General features: G+C 44.0%; 1 non-coding gene across 1 annotated transcript; it reads right to left on the bottom strand.

Moving 5' to 3' along the window:
• Nucleotides 1-15,450: 15,450 nt before the first annotated feature.
• Nucleotides 15,451-15,529, bottom strand: TRNAA-CGC (transfer RNA alanine (anticodon CGC)). The gene has a single exon. It is a non-coding gene; the product is annotated as a tRNA-Ala (tRNA).
• Between the last annotated feature and the right edge of the window lie 1,855 nt (nucleotides 15,530-17,384).

The raw sequence follows: 17,384 nt of genomic DNA, 5'->3' as shown, positions 1-17,384 counted from the left end.
GTCAGAGTCACTGGATATCAGCCCTCTTTCTAGACTAAAAGGGGTGTGGGAGAGACGGAGAGCAGGTGAGTGGGAGGGGAGTCCAGTGGATCCCTGGATTTGGGAATCTCATCTCAGCATTCCCATTCATTTGGGCTATTTATGTCCTCTCTCTCAGCAACCAGTTCCTTATTTATAAGATGAGGGTCCCAGCATTCTTTCAAGGATTCCTGAGAAGCTTACCTGAGATCACATACACAGACAGAGCACAGGGTTTGGTATACCAGTTGTTCAATGAATGAAACTATTATTATCAGATGAACTGTCTTATCTATATTCTTGACAGCCACTGGTTCCACTTCTGAAAGAAGAGGACCGTTTCACGCAATACCGTTTACAGTTCCAGTTGGGACCCATCATACACATTCTTATTTGGCCAGCGTAACTACCCTGGAAAGGTAGGACGAGCAGGTAAAATAGAAGATCAGAGGAGTTAAATACCCTCCAAATGCTAAGCCCGCTGGTAAGTAGAGACGTAGAGCTGAGGCACTCGGTCATTCTGCTGCTTCGTGTAGGAATGATCTCACTGGGGTAATCTCTACAGGGTGGTCTGAATTGTCAGAAAGCTCTTCCCAACGCTGAGCTGGGATCAGCCACTTCTTGAAGTCCACTCCTTTCTTTGATCTGATGCCCCTTAAGAGCATTTGAAAGCAGCTACTCTGAGCCCCCAAGCCTTCCTGTGCTGCCACTCAGTGTCTTGATTACTTCCATTTCTGCATCAAATGTCACGCACCTTCCAGCACCAGCACCCGTGAGGACTTGAGTGTCCTGGATCGTTGGCCAAGGTCTCCGTCAAGGGCATTTGGAAGCTTTTTCCTCTTTCCTGGCCATTGTGGGTTTGCAGGTCCTCGGATGGCCTTGCTGTAAGTTCTCTGTAACAGTTTTGGTTACAAGCATGATGCGTATTTAGTCATCTCTGCAAGCTCATGTGAGACTGAACGGTGTAAGGACAGGAGTAACCACTTGAAGACTGTTTAAGGCCCATCTGCTCCTGGCCACGCCATTCCTGCCCTTGGGGCCGGTTCTGTACCCCTGCTTATGTAAATCAACAGGGCGCACTTCATTCACGCGCAGTGGTCTTCACGGACTGAAAACTGCAAATCCAAGGCTGCCAGTTTCATCTTCTTAGAATTTGCTGTGCAGCCCTGGGCAGGTGACCCCAATCCTCCATCCGTATGGAGAGCTCTGCATCTTATAGGCAGCAGGGGAGGACAAGGGAACTTTGTGATAAGAGTTAGTAAAGATCATCCTAAATGCAATGCCGATGGGACCAATGTACCCTTGGAAATAAAACTCTGAACACAGAGTAACCCAGTTCTGATCCCAGGGAGAGTAAGACGACACAGAGTCCAGACTAGGAGGGACAATGCCAACTGACAAGTTGCTCAGGGAGGCTCAATGTTTCCTTCTGGGCTCAGGGGTCAGGGTGTCTGCTGGGTACAGGCACTGGCTTTGAGTACATCTGTGTGGGTTCAGGATCCAATTCCCAGATGGAGACGGTGCAGATGGTGCCAGTAGCACATATGGGTGGGAGGACTCAGTCCCTTGGAGAAGGAGTAAATCCTATCCCCAGATGGAGAGGTCAAGGCTGTGGATATTTTTGGTGCCTTTCAGTGGGAGGACAACGTTATTCCCAGACCTGATTGGCAATCCTCCCTGCATAACGCAACTTGAACGTTGGCAAGGATGCTGGCGTGTTTCTCACCTGATTGTGTTACAGAAATAAAACCTGGGACGCTCCGCGTGTCTGTGACGTATGACTCGGTGGTGCTGTCTGCAGGAAATGCGTGAGAAGAGGATTTGTTGGATAATTTTAGAGGAGAAAGCAAATACAACTGTCTTCTCCTCTTTGACAGGACGCAGGAAAGAGGAATATTTAAGCCATCGAGAATGCATCTTAGCCATACAGCTCAAGTCAACGGCTAAACTAGCCAGTGCAAGTACAGCCCCAGCCGATCAGGACCGCTGTCCGTTCGTAGAAACCTTAACAGAGGGGCTCGCAGTAGAAAAGATGCCGAATATCTTAAGCTTGCTTCATGCAATTTATGTAATCTCCTGGTGGTGGAAACTTACTCAGGATCTATCAAAAACTCTGATTCGCATTGTTTAGTTGGCATTTCAAGCATTTTAGTGAGAAGGACCTAAAATCTATCCTCTTAAACATTTGATAAAATGGATCAGAAGTAAAGTATGCATAATAGCACTTTATCTTTTCTTAGTGAGAACACTGCCACCAGCTGGTTAGGAAGTGGTTCTGACTGCCTTCTTTTACACTGAGTGAAATAAGCAAGTCATTTCACCTTCATTTGAAAAGAGATCACAATTTCTAGTTTACGGTAATATTTCTTCTTCTCATAGAAATTAATAGCATCTCATAATGCCTGTCATTCTTCAATCTTTGGTAGAGTTAAAATGATCCGAAGAAGGTCTTTGCTTTCCCTCCCTGAGTGACAGTGCAAAGCATTTTCGAGGGCACTGGTGGTTAACGGTGGGAATCGCTGAATTTCACTATTTCAGTCACAGAGGGCACTTCACCCAGTTCATGGGACAGCTGTCCTCACTCCCATAAAAATGAGGAGAGCCCAGGTTAGGAACCTGACCATCACAGCCGATGTCCTCTGGCAGCCTCCAAAACTCTCAGGGCTCGGAGGGTGGTCCTTCCTTCCCCACTGAAATGGGATCCAGCTTTATCTCTGAATTTGCACATGACATACCCCGAAGCAGTTATTTTGGCTTTAGAGCATCTTTAAGTGACCTGAGATTTCTTCAAGTATTAAGACACAGAGCAACGGAGAAAGAGTGAAACAAAACAAAACAGAACAAACTGCTACACCTGTCAAGCATGGAAAGAACTGAAGACCTGATGAACTTTTATAAAATCGGAGCCACCACCTCAGTACTTACACGCATTCATCCAGGTCAAATGTGACGCCCGGAGCAGGAGCTCATCGCTTTGTTCAGAAATGCTCCTTACCAAGAAGGGTTGGGAGGCGTCGAGGGAGCTCCCGTTTCACGGAGCACATGCTAAACATGTCCTGTGTGCCAGGCACAGTCCAGGTGCTTCCTCAGGCTGGGCAGGGAGTGCTCCCACCGGGAGCCCCCACTGCAGCCAGGCTCATGTGAGCACTGGAGGCGGGGCAGGGGTCACGCGTGAGGCTGGGGTCCCGGGGGGCGTGTGGGCGGAGGCAGCCCCAGCGGCCACAGCATTGGGGGCGGGTGACCTAAGCTCGCCCGTGTTGGAGAATCTCAGCCGTGGAGGTGGCCTTTGCTTTGTTTTCTTGAGGTTTACGTTGATTTTAGCTTCCTTCAGCTGGAGGAACAGAATCTGGGGTGTTTCTGACCACCCTAGTTCGGGAGGTTGTTGGTGGATGGGATCCAGGAAGTGCTGAATTAACCAAAGCTGAACAATGTGTTGTGTTTCCCTGGTTTATTCCATTACAAAGTCCCTTTTTACTGAGCTTGGAGCAGGACTTGTGCCCACGGAATGTACGCTGGGAGACTGGCAGTGCCAACTGTGTCTCCTCCATGGTCAGCTCATGACCACGTCCACACTCAGTCCAGCCGCAGCGTCAGCATGATGGACCTGAAGGCAGGGGCCAGGTAATGAGGCCAGCATTTCTGGGAATCTGCTTTGAATGAGGCACCTCAACAACCTCGTGAGATACACGACCCCTTCTCATCTCTCAGCCTGTGGGGTCGGTGATGCCAGCCCCACTTTGAGGGTGGGAAACGGGCTCAGAAAAGATAAGTGACCTGCAGAAGCACACAGAGTGGGCGAGCAAGAGGGCTGGTTGGTATTCAGACTCAGGATTTCCTGCTCCCTCCACACCATGTGGCCGGACAGAGGGACAAGGAGACGAGGCAGTGATCTCAGGGCTGTCTAGAACCTGTAGGTGAACTTGAGCTCTTTGCCTGCCTTCTCTGAACCTCAGTCTTCTGATGTGTAAAATGCAAGGGCTGGACTAGAATGGTCGCGTGAGGACTTCAGCTGTTCTCCTGTTCCAAGGTTTCCTACAACAGTGATTGTGTGCGTGCGTGTGTGTGTGCACGCACCCTCATCTACGCACACAGGGCGCTCACTGCAGTAAGAGCTTAGTCTGGGACTGTGTGTAGGTGCCCCACCCCTACATCACAATCACATGAACTACATTTTCACACTGAAACTTAATTTCAGTTGTTTCAGTTGAACTCAGTCAGATAGAAGCCGGAGAGAGAGATGGATTCACTGGGGCCCCTTTCCTTCAACTAATGAGGAAAATATTAAGGATTTCCTGAATAACAAGATTCATTTCTCCAAAAAAAAAAAAAAAAAAAAAAAGCAAGGGAGAAGAATCATTAAGAACTTAAAATAGGAGGATAAAAACTCTCAAAGGTCCCTCAGCACTGGCATTACGCTGTAATGTTATCTTTTAGCTACATGGTTTTCTAGAATTCTTTAGACTTAATGCTTAACTCAGTTGAGTTTACAGGCAAGAAAGTATTTTTGCAACATTGTTAACGATATTTCAGGGCAAGTGTCCCTTTCAGGATATTATAAATGCTTGAACTTCATGGTAGAGTTAATGTTAAACTAAGGGGCAGAGCAAACATTTTGACTTTCCCTCAGGGTTTCATAGTGATCCCCAGAAAAAAAATTTTTTTTAAAATTATATTCAAAGATTATCTCAAAAAAATAAAACGAGTCTTGTAATTTGTTAAAGGACAATTTGCTTGAAAAATTCTTTCTGAAATGCTGCCAAGCTTTTCCCTTCACACCCAATCTGCCTGACACTTTAGTGATATCAAGACCTAAAGGAACTGACGGTACTGGTTTTAGCAAGAGCTGGCGATCAATTGTTAAATGGTCCCAGCTCTTTTGCAGCATTCCAGGTCCTCTCTGCCACGGGCCCTGGTCCTCCCGGCGGAATCTTCAGGATGCAGAAGGATGTGCTTGGCTTTCCTGGCTCTGCTCCTCTCGAGTCTAGACTGCTGGGGCTTCTCCTCTAGTGATCAAGTCCCTGAAGCAAATGCATCCCCAACACCTCCTTGAAGGCCAGTTTCCCCACATTAGATGCTCTCTGCCTCTGCGTCATCACCCCAGCATCTTGGCTTCTGGGGTCAAAGCTTGAGCAAATCAGAAGCAGCATCTTACTGTGCTTCAGATCTGCCAGTTTCTCCCCTCAACGCTGCCCAGGGCCCCTGCACTGCCCTCCCCTTCCATGGGATGCACCGGCGCTGTGCAAATGGGACTTGTCTGAAATCCAGGGCCCTTGTGCTGTCACTCAGTGACCCAGACTTGATCCCTGGGGACAGGATCCAGACCCCAGGGCTGCCTCTGGCTGGAAGATTTTGACAAAGAGCTCTTCATTTTTAAACATTTTCCACTTGGGCTTTTTACAGTTTCTCTCCTGTTTTGTGCTCACTCCCTCAAGCCATACGACTTCAAAAGAAAGTTTTTACCACTACTTGAAGTCATTCAATTGGCACAAGAACAATAAGAGGTGGAAGCAAATTGTAAGGAGGCTCTTTCTGTGCACTGCCCACCCTCTCCCCAAGATGTACTGAGTGCCACTTTTGTGTCAGGGGCCACTTTGTATTGTTGGACATCTCAGACTTTCTCATTTTTAGCTTTATGAACCTTGTAGTGTTGAGTATATTTTTATGCATCTTTGTTAACAGCTTTAATTATTTTGTTAGGATAAACCTCTTCAAAGGTACCCTGTTGTATGAAAAAGGATTAAAACATCCTTTTGCCAAGTTTTTATTTGAAAAATTTCAAAACTACACACACACACACACACACACACACACACACACACACACACACACACACACACAGTCTGTTCCCTAAACAATTGAAAACTTTGGAAAGTAACTTGGAGACTTCCTGATATCTCACTCACCCCTAAACACTTCAGCCTGCAGCGCCAAGGAAAAGACACTCCCCTACACAGTCATGCTGTCTCTTATGTCCAAGAAATTCACCATTTATGGAGTAATATTAACCTACATATAGTGCATCAATTTTTCCCCTCAGCTGCCCCAATAATGTCTTTATAGCTGTTTTTTTTTTTAATGTTGTTGTTTTGTCACTGTGCTGCTTTTTTTGAATCAGGATCCAGTGGAGGTCACACACTGCACTTGGTTATCATGTCTCTTCCCTTCCCCACCCCACAGATTTATTGTGGGAGAATTTACATTGAGTAGAAGTCGCTTTGTTTGGATGTTTGGTTCTGTACATTTTGACAAATCTACACAGTAATGAAACTACCTTGGTGGTAGTTTCAAGATACGGGGTACTTTCATCATGCCACAAAGTTCCCTATAGCCCTTGGATAACCAGTCCCCTTCTCCTGGGGACTGGAAACTACTGATCTGATTTCTATTTCTAAGGTTTTGCCTTTTCCAGAATTCATATAAATGAAATAAAATAGTATGTAGGCTGTTGAGTTTGACTTCCTTCAATTAGCATCATGCCTTTGGGAGTCCCCCAGTTCCTTGCATTTATCAGCAGTTTGTTCCTTTTTGCCACTAAGTAGCATTCCATCACATGGCTGGAACATAATTTGCTCATTCATTTACCAATTGATAGACATTTAAGTTATTTCCAATTTGGGAGGATGATGAATAAAGCTGCTATAACATTAGTGTGCAGGTTTTTGTGCACTTAATTTCTTTTAGGTAGATATATAGGCTTAGGATTGCTGGGTCTAAAATGAAATGTATGTTTAATCTTATAAAAGACTACCAAGTTGTTTTTCAAAGTGAAGTATCATTTCACATTCCCCTCAGTAGCACATGAGAGTTTCACTTGCTCTGTCTGTATCCTAGCCAGCACTGATGGTCTGTTTTGTATTCTTTATTTTTTTTTAAGCTGTTCTAAAAGGTATGCCTTGGATCTTGTCATTTTAACTGGCACGTTCCTCATGACTAATGATGTTGACCATCTTTTCATATTCTTATTTCCTATCCATCTATCTTCTTTGGTAAAGTGCCTGAGTATCTGGTCAAAACTTTTGCCCATGGGGATTCTTTCTTTTCTTAATAATTGAGTTTTGAGTATTCTTTATATAATCTGGGTACAACTACTTTATCAGTTATGTGTTTTACAAATATGTCTTTCCAGTCCATGGCTTGTCTTCTCATTTCCTTAATGGTATCTTTCAAAGAACAGTCCAAATATCTTTTTTTTCTTTTGTGAATCATGCTTTTGCTTGTATCCAGGAGATCTTTACCTGACTCAAGGTCATAAAGGTTTTTTTGTATGTTTTCTTCCTGTGGATTCATAATTTTAGGTTTTACATTTAGAACTACCCACCCTGAGTTACTTTCTGCGTATGGTATAATGTATAATTCATTGTTTATTGTTTCGCATGTAAATGTCCAGTTACTCCAGCATGGTTTTTGAAGAGTATTTTTTCTCCATTGAATTACTCTCCTTTATAAACAAAAGGATAAAAAGGACATGCAATTGCCAATCCTTCAGCACTAGAATTTAATGTTATATAACAACAAATGTATATAATTTTTATTCCGTCAACATACTTATCCTACTATTCTGATTTTTATAGATTAAAAGAAATTTAATCTATAAAATGTCATTTTTATGAACTATTAGACTTGAAGGAAAATTTTATATCCAAAAGGCCTCTTTTCCCTTTAACATACACCCGTGGGCATACCAGTTCCTCCCCTCTACCATGAGGGATAATTAAATGGAAAACACTTTAAATTTCTTTTGATTTTTTTTTCAGTTGGTATTTTTTCCCCTGGGAATTTCTTGCTGCCACTCAATCATAAGCAAATTCTGTATTCCAGTTCAGTGTTTATGAGTGCTTTAACATGAAAAATAATAGTTTAAATACATCAAAAAATGTTCTTCCTGCTTTGTTGTTTAACAGGTGAAATGCTGGTGCAGTAAGTATGCAAATTTCCCCAAACTGGACTGAACTGCAAAAAGTTGTCTCTGTATATCAGGTTCTATATCCGAGTCCTTTTTCCTTCAGACTTGTTAGCTCAGTGTCTCAAGAGTCCAGGCTGGCATAAATGCATGAGTACCAACGGCATCAGTGTTCTCATGCCTTTTCTATCACCATTGCTGGAGTTGTTCTAATGAGAGAAGCCCCTAGCGCTGTCCAAGGTACTGTGCAGGGCAGTGTCTAGGTTCCCACTGAGGGGGGACCTCAATACACTCATCTTCTGATTGGGGGCCAACTGTCTGTGCATAAGGCAGACTGAAGGGGTCTCTGACCCTCTTGTGATTAGTCATTTCATATTTGTGAGTCCATCATATGGCCAAGGAAAGGAATAAAACAAGGAATGAGAGACACATCCTTCCTTCCTGGAGCTCAGGGCCTGGTGGAGAAGGTTGGCCATCACACCTGCTGCAACTCACACAACGGGGGGCTTGGGGTCTGAGCACATGGGGATGCACCCTGGTCAGTCCTTCACACAGTCATCACAACTATTTCTCAGAGAAGAAAGATGATTGATGATGTACTTTATTTTGCTGCAAATGCAGTAAATCTCATCACGTGTAAATGAGCCAACAGTCTCCAGTGATTAATCGTCTTCATGATCAATTGTCTTCATCCAGTTCCCAAGCTCATCTTCATTTCAACAATCTTGTCATCTGCAATAAATGTATTCCATTTTCCCTTGAAATTGTTGATTAAGAGTGTTAAACATCTGCTAAAATAAACCAGATCTGTGAGCTACTCTTTAGCATTTTGGTGAACAATGAATTCATTCCCCTTATCCAAATGATGTCTGTGTTTTTTCCTCCTTGAAGAAAAACAATTTGGCCATGAATAGGAAAACTCTGGTCAGTGCCTTCTTTCATCCAAGTCAGCTAATATTCATGGATCAGGACAAAAATTCAAGGCCACTTCTCATTTTATTAAAATTTGACCAAAAAAAAGCAAACAACAAATTTCTGTCTATTTTGTTCAAGAGATTGGTTTTAACTACTCCATTGAATGCGGCATTGGTTAAGAATACTTCCAGCTGCAAATAGCACTCTGCAAATAATGACTAGCAACAGTTTAGCTTGGGGAATTTATTTCACCCACAACACAAGAATTTAGGAGATGGCCATCAAGGGCTGGTACAGGTGCCTCCAGGATCTAGTCTTTTCCACATTTTCATGTCTGCCCTGCACTGCCTTTATGGTGGTCCCCTCATCATTGTTCTTGTCATCTTCTGTCACAAGGTGTCCCTGCAGGCTGGCATCAACCAGAAAGAAAAAAGGACAGAAGAGAGATGAAGTATTACCTTAGCCACTGGTAGCTGCAAGGGAGGCTGGAAGTGTGCATATTTTAGCTGGGCACCTTGTGCCTGGGACACAATCAAGGTCCCATTAATGCAGAAAAGGAGGGGAACAGATATTGGCTAGGCAACCAAGAGAGACACAGAAATCAAGAGATAGGCTATTTGAGGGGTGCTATGCTTAATAAAGTGTGCAGTGGAGCTCAGTAGATGTACTAGCAATGCTCACGTCCTCTGATTCTGTACCGTGGCCATGCACACCTGCTTTCACTGCAGTAGGCAGTGACAGCTCTCTTTGTTGGAGGCTGCCTCATGCTCACTTCTTAAGAAAACACTTTCACAGACATCATCTCAGGGGATGATTCTCAGGAACCCAAACTAAAACATCAACTGTCATCATTTTAGCCCAATCAGTGCATCCAAATGTACATTTTCCCTCCAGTCAATCTTGCAATTACTAAAAAAAAAAAAAAAAAAAAAAAAACCACCTGTTATTGAAAATTTCTGTGCCACACCTAGCCACCAGGTGCTTTGCAGCATGGTCAGTGTTTATAGGTTTCATCATCATAAGCACTGTGAACACTGCTTGATGTAACAGGATCCACCAACTGCAAGGGAAAGGACTGGGATACACTCAGTCTCTTATGCATTCATGTGAGCAGAGGGTGACTTTCAATCAGAATCAGATGCGTTCTTATCACACCATTTGAGAAGGGTATGTATCCAGCAAGGCTGCTTGTATTCGGTTCCAAACTAGAATCAATCACACTGACAGGGAAGGGCTTCACTGCTTTTCTCCTGTAATGTGAATTTCATTGTTCAAGGGATTTCTGAAACCAAGCTTGAGGGAAGAGTCAGACAACTGCTTAGCTGAAGTTTTATTTCTTGCACTTTTCATTCATTGTTTGTAGTCAAAAGACTACCCTTTTCCAGACACAAGAATATTCTTAGATTTCCTTTAAACCTTGCAGATTTGTGTTCAGATATCCCATATGGTCTTGGTTTGGTACAACTTATCGTTCAGTTTTGTTGCACCGGAGATGGTAAGACTTAAGCGTATTTGCTTTGCCACAATTATAAAATTCACCTTTGAAGTAACTTTCTAAGAACATCCATGCCTTCTTGATTGGCTGATCCTTCTGACTTCTGATGTGTTGGTGGAGTTTGAAGCACCTTCCGTTGCATCAAGTTCAATGTCTGAAGCTTCAGAGACAGAGGTATGTCTGTCTTAAACTTCAGTCCCTCCGGAAAGCTCTGAATGCCTTCATTGCTTGGCATATTTTCACTTGTCTCAAACTTAGACTTCTACCTTCCCTTTTTTGAAGCTACATGTTTCAAGTTCCCAATCTAAAATATAATTCTTAAATTATAATGCTTTAACAGGGCAAACAAAGAATGGCATTGACCAGCAAGAGCCAAATTTGCAACCTTTTTGTCACGAGAATTCACTGCAGCTGGAACCAGGCAGAGTTGCATTTTGATAAACAAAACGTTTGAGCCAACGCAAGAATGGCAGGAAGTTAAACCAGCTTGTGTGGGCCAGTTTTATTTTCTGTAATCGAACATTGGCTCAGGAAGTGACACATTCTCTTGAAAAATGGCTTCCAGTTCAAGATTTTGCACCGAGGACAAGTTTTTACTTCCTCCAAGTAAACTCCCAATGACAGTTTTTTTTTTTTAAAGCACAGAAGAAAATCAATTTGTTAAAAAAAAATTATTACACCTTAAAATGGCAAATGAAGAATGACAGGAACTCATAAAACCCTCCACTTTTTAGTGCGTTTGTGCCATCAGGGAACTCTCTGTGGCTGAGCCTTAGCTGAGCTGTGTTTTTTTTTTTTTTTTTTTGGTAAACAAAGGGTTTATGGGGCACAACTTCCTCAAGGAGGTGAACTGATGGGCAGGACCCAAGGGCAGTCTTTGAATTCAACACCAGCTCGTCTGGTGACAATCTCATCGCTCCCTAAACCTCAGCCCCCAGTTGAAGGTGAGCCCTGGGCCACACACACTTACCTCCCTTGGGAGGAAATGCACTGAGCTCCCAGGAAAGGACTACAGGCAGGGGTATGCTCTTAAGAAATACTCAGTGGGTCAAAGACAGTTGAGCATCTGGGTGACCCAAGCCAGGGGGCTCCCACTTTAGAACACGCATCCAGGGGGCTGGGGTCAAGCAGCTACATGATGTCTCAGTGGACCGACCTAGCTCACTGGTGGAAGTTACTGGAGTAAGAGTAGGAGCCAGGGTGCCAATGTGAGGGGCACAGTTGAGCACCCTCTGTGCATGCAGTTGACCCCATCTCCCCCACGAGCCATGCCATGTATCCCCCAACACAAGACTAAGACTCTGCCTTAACAAAACTGAATCACCAGTGGAGGAGAAGCCTGGCTTTCAACACTTGTTGAGCACCTACTGAACGTCAAGCACGCACGAAGCCCCGGCAGACTGGGGAAGCTGATTCTGATAGCTCCTGCTTTTCCCCTTGCAGCTCTCCTGGAGGCCCTTCCAGAGCCCCTTGCAGAGCAGGTGGGGCAGATTTAGCAACAAGGAGCCCCCCTTCCCCAAGCCCCGCCACCCTCCTGGACTCGGCTCAGTAAGTCACTGGTACGCAGTGACAGCTTCTCCAAACACCGTCTATTTCTAACGTGAACCAATTGGGCCATCTGTTGAGTGCCCTGTTAACTACTGTCAACGTGCCAAGAAGCTCTCTGTCCAAATTTATATGCCGCAAAGGGGTACTGGGCCATGCCAATCAGCAAAGAGCTCAGAAAACTCAACTCACTTTAGAAAGCCGAAGGACTCTTGAAAAAGAACTCTGTGCTCTGCGCATCTGTTTTAGGGGGACTTAAAACATCCCATGACATGAATAATGATTAATCAGGAACTTACAATTAATTACACCTTTAGAATCCACTTTGATTAATTTCTCACATTTGGAGCTGCTCACGTTCCAGTGTGTTGGTCTGTTCCCTGAGCTCACTGGGGCTCACTGGAGTAGTCGGTGTGATTCCCACCCACTGAGACTCAGCTCCCAGCCCACCTGGTCTCAGAGGGCCTCTGAAATGAGTGGGGGTGACTTGGGGCAAATCCAGATTGAAAAAAGAGCTATGTTCGTTTTAGTGACATCGTTTTACCTGGAGACTTAGTAAAATTCCCATTGCTGAAACTACAAATACAAAATACAGATGCAGAAACTTGGTTGCCCATACCCGCCCTGGCCCAGTTCCCAAGGAAACCCCGACCCCCTGACCAATGCCTTAACCTCCCTTCCTGAAGCTGGTTTCAGGATGAGCTGTGGCTTGTTCTTTTTTCCACCCTCCAGGGTACTTAGCATCCTGAGGGCTGGCAGGGTTTTAAACGGCCCAAGGAATGAATGCTAGAAAAGGGAAGGGTTTTGTTGTTGTTGTTTGGGTTGTTTTGTGTGTTACTTTCCTTAATGAAGGAGAAAGTCTAGTGCATTTGGGGTCCATGTATTTATGGAATGATCCTGGTGGGGGGGGGGCGAGGAGAGTTGGTGATTGGAAGAGAGAGGATGATCTCACTGGAGCTCCATCTTGAGTTGGGTGAGGGAGGGTCGGCAGTGCACACGTGGAAGGTCAGCTTCAGATGAGGATACAGGTGGGTCCTCTGCGGTAACAAGAAGGAGGGCCCAGTGAATGGTGCCCCCAACAGAAACCATTCAAATGTGGAATTTAAGCCACAGCACAGAGGCTGGCTCTCCTGTGGTCTTGGGGACCGCCACACAGCTTCCTGATCACCCGCTACCAGTGTGTGTTTGTCATCCTAACTTCCACCTTGTGGGGGCTAACAAGGTGCAAAGACTCTCCAATATTTGATTTGAAAGCATATATGGAGGCCGAGTTGCAGTAACTTGAACACAACTTTGCTTTTTTTTTTAATTTTTAATGAGTAAAAGTTCTAATTAGGGTAAATTTACAAAAACTGCTAGGAACATTAAGGGTGACTGAAATTGTGTGTTTTTCAATAAGTGATGGGAAGGATGGAGTCGTCACCCCCAGGGTGGGGAAGACGATGGGGAAAGCACGTTTGGAGGGAAGGGGAAGACCGGGAATTCCGTTGGGGGAAAATTCAGAAAATGTGAAGTAAAAACTCTCACATTAAAGGAAAAGCCAAACAACTCAAAATAAATATAAGGAAAGAATTCCAAGGGGCAATTAATTGATAAAGAAATAAAAATGAGCAACATACCGATGAAAAAAAGTTCCCTCATACTCAGGAAAATATGCATAAAGTATTAATAGGCATCCATTTCTTTTCCAAGCAGATTGGCCAAAATGACGCTATCAAGGGCTCGTGAAGCTGCGGTGAACTGGGAAACCTCATGGACTGTTAAGGAACCTTTAATTGGTAGAGATCCAGGAAATGCTTTGGAAGCTAGTCAATAAATATCGCAACATTTCATGGGATACATTGTCTTCGCGCTGATTTGGGTGTTCAGGTTTTACTGAACTCTGGTGAGATAACATTTTGAGAAAGAAGATTTTCTTTCAATTGGTTTCTCTGTTAGCTGGGGGCTCTTTCTAGACTAGAAGGTTAAGCACCAATGCTTTCTTCCCTTTACCAAATGTGATTCCACAGAATAAGCCATTGAGATGTCAGAGAAATTCTATGGCACGGAAAGTGCTGGGGTTAATACTGGGTATTGCAGTCCCGAAATGACAGGTTCTTGCGCTCCGCACAGTTGGTCGAGAGGGCTTGGCAAGTGGGTGCGGAGGCAAGTGAAGGTTAGAGGTTGAGTCTGGAAGAAATCATTTCTTATTGGCACCACTGCTGCTAATTTAGGACAAGAGGATTGGTGAGTGGCTAACGATTCCTGAGCACAGACAGCCCCTCCCAGATACAATGTCAGAAAAGAATCTAAATTACCCAGTTCCACATAAACCAGATTTACGAGACACGTTTCTAATTCTTCTAATGGGGACGTGGCTCTGTTAGTCTTAAAAAGCCCAGAGTGTGCAGGCAGTCCCTCACTAAGACAGCAGGGTCTGTGGGCGCAGGGCCAGAGCCATTGCATTTCTGAATCTCCACCCCGGCCACAGTATGTGGCATAGAGAAACCACACAAAGGCAGGGAGAGGCTGCTCGACGAATGTCTGATAAATAAGTGAATAGATGAATGGATGGATGGACAAGGTGGGTGGGAGGATGGACAAAAAAGATACCAATACTAAATGGAACTGAGTTTGCACCGCACAGCAAAGCTGATTCTAAATAGCCCAGGGGAAAACCTGGCTCCAAAGAAGCCTTGGAGGTCACGGGCCGAGGAACAGACCTAGACAAGAAGCTAGCTGAAGGAAGGCACTCTCAGAACCATCTCTGCTGAAAAAGCTCAAGGTTTGTCCGTTTGTTTGTTTTCCTTGCATTGGCAGCATTTCTATGAACTGGTTCTTTCCTGACTCCGCAGACTGAATTCTGAAGCTATGCTTTCTTATTTCTAAATAACTGGATAAAACAAAACAAAAAAAGTTTTCTTTGCCTTCTCAGATTCCTAGCATATTTTCAGAAAAATGCTAGCAAAGGCTTTTATTTTAATTCTTATGATTTTGTAAAGGAAAGCAAGCTGAATTGGTAGGTTATTTTGAAGCAAGTGATGTTTCTTTCTCGGCCTTTTTAGTTGGCTGATGTGTCTCGTATGTTAGCTACACGTGGCAGTGTTGGTCTACGGGAAAGGCGTTGTGCCGCACGAGGCACGTGGCCTTCACTCGCTGTCTAAGTTGATAGCATGGGACCCAAGTGAGGGGTGATTCCGGGATCCGTCTCTCGTCTCCAAGATTTATACCTCCGCACCTTCAGTGGAATTGGTGGAGCAAAACCTCTCAAAAGTTTGCAAAATCAAATCTTTATACTGTTAGTGTGCATATCAAGAAACAAGTTAAATCCGGGGCCTCAGTTCCTTCCCTCCTCTGACAAAAAGAAAGGTTTTGCAAAAGAAAAATTTAATTAGTATTAAAGTATTTTTTATTAGTATTAAAGGCAAAATAAGATAATCTTCTCGTAGGCTGTCTCCGGCCTTGGAAATTGGTCCTTCCATCCTTCATTCCTTCTTTTTTTTTTAAACACTGTACAAGGGTTTCCTTTTCTCCGCACCCTCTCCAGCGTTTATCATTTATGGAATTTTTGATTTTTATTTATCTATTTTTTATTTAATGGAGGTACTGGGGATTGAACCCAGGATCCTGTGCCTGCGAAGCACACACTCTACCACTGAGCTACCCCCACTACCCCCGGAAATTGTTTCTTTGATAAAGAAACATGAAACCAGCTCGAAAAAGTCTGATTAAAGAGAAACACGGACCAACTCAATGCTTTGCAAAAGGTGGGTGTTAAGTAAACCCTTGTTGGTTAGAATTGAAAATACTTTCTTAGGAATCTTTTTTTTTAAATTGAAGTATAGTTGTTGGGGACCCCTTAAGAAAATGATTTTTAAAACAAAATTTTAGCAAGTTTGTGCTTATATAAAATGGGATAAACATGGGTCATGGATTGGAGGCCAGCAGAGAGCAGAGGAGGTGATGGTATAAAACCACTGGCTGCCATGCGGCACTGGCCATGCCTGCGGATACTCTAGGTTGTCACAGTCTGGCTCTGGAAAGCGCTCCTGACATCCAGCAGGTAGAGACCAGAGGTGCCCTAAACACCCCATCATGCACAGGGCAGCCCCACAGTGAGGAACCATCCAGGTCAAAATGTCAGCAGTTCAAGGCTGGGAATGTCTGGCTTCAGTGTTTTCAGGGGAGCTGAAGGGGGGACTGGGAAGCAGGCTTCTGCGGCCAATGATGGAGAGAGGGGCTTCCCATCTCCCCGCTCCGGATGGGGAGGGCAAGACAGCTGGTCATCTCCAGGGAGTGCAGCCACCACATGTTTTTAATGATCAGCTCATGTTTTAATGTACGTTTTTGGTCCCCACCCCAAAGGCGACACCATATGTAATTTAAAAATTTATCTATGACAAATTATGCTTTTTTTTTAAAAAAAGTAAGAGAATGTAAAGAGCATGCTTCTCTTTTTAAATGGGAAAAAGCCTGACATGTTTATAAATAACATTCAAGATTATGCTAATTAATTTGAATAAAATCTGATAGGACATAAATAGGACTCTGATCAGAAAGCAAACATTCTACAGATGAAACACATTTTTAAGTAAGATACTTAGAAAAACCCATGACCTGATTATAACCCATAAGGGGTTTCAAGAGACTGAATATTCTTGAGAACGGGTGCGGTGAGGGAAAACTGGTGGGGCTGCAACTCGCCAGGGGGTCTGCAGGTAGCAGGTCTTCTCCAGTCCAGCCCATGCCTCCATTCCACTCCTTTTGCTCTGCATCACCTGCGACCATCCCCACCCCAGGCTGCTCATCAAAACACAGACGTGCCATTTATTTATTAAAGGTGTCGTGTATCTAATAACCCAGCGCATTCCCGGTGTAGATGCTCTTCGAAAACAACTTTGTGAAAGGTAAGATGCTTATCATTCCACCCAGGTTAAGAAGGCACATTGCTTATCGATCTCTTTACTAAGTAGAGTGAACTCACTTCACTTTATATACCCTTCTGCGAGCCTTTCTGTGTACTGAGTTGTGTTTTTATTATGCCAGATAAATAATGAAAGCCACTGCCTCAGGACCGCTGCTCACTGACACTGCTAACGTATGACGCTTCCAATCGTGCGAGGGGAAATACTCCAAAATTCATAAACTGCTGCCAACGTGGGATCTCCTTAGTGGTGACAGATGAGTCCAACCTCTGTTCATTACTCTCTCATCGTTTCATAGGCGGCAAAGTCCTGTTGATGCAGGACTTGCAAAATAATGTCGTGTGTGCTTTTGTTTATCACTCATCACTAACAAGTTTTAAAATTTCAAAGGCTCTCCTTTCTCTTGCTGCCATGCTGAAAGTGAATTTTCTAAATGAAAACTTATCTCACAGCTGGTTTTAAATATACATAAACAGTTAAAAAGAGTTATTGTCACTGTGTGTGTGTGTGTGTGTGTGTGTGTGTGTGTGATTTTTAGCCACAGGACTGGGGAGCTCTGAGATCTTTGGTCAAGGTAACGTGGGACTTTCTCATCACACCCACTACA

Source organism: Camelus bactrianus, chromosome 11 (genome assembly GCF_048773025.1).
Source record: "Camelus bactrianus isolate YW-2024 breed Bactrian camel chromosome 11, ASM4877302v1, whole genome shotgun sequence".
Lineage (NCBI taxonomy): Eukaryota > Metazoa > Chordata > Mammalia > Artiodactyla > Camelidae > Camelus > Camelus bactrianus.
Note: the sequence above shows the minus strand (reverse complement) of the source record. Positions and strands in the feature narration are given on the sequence as shown.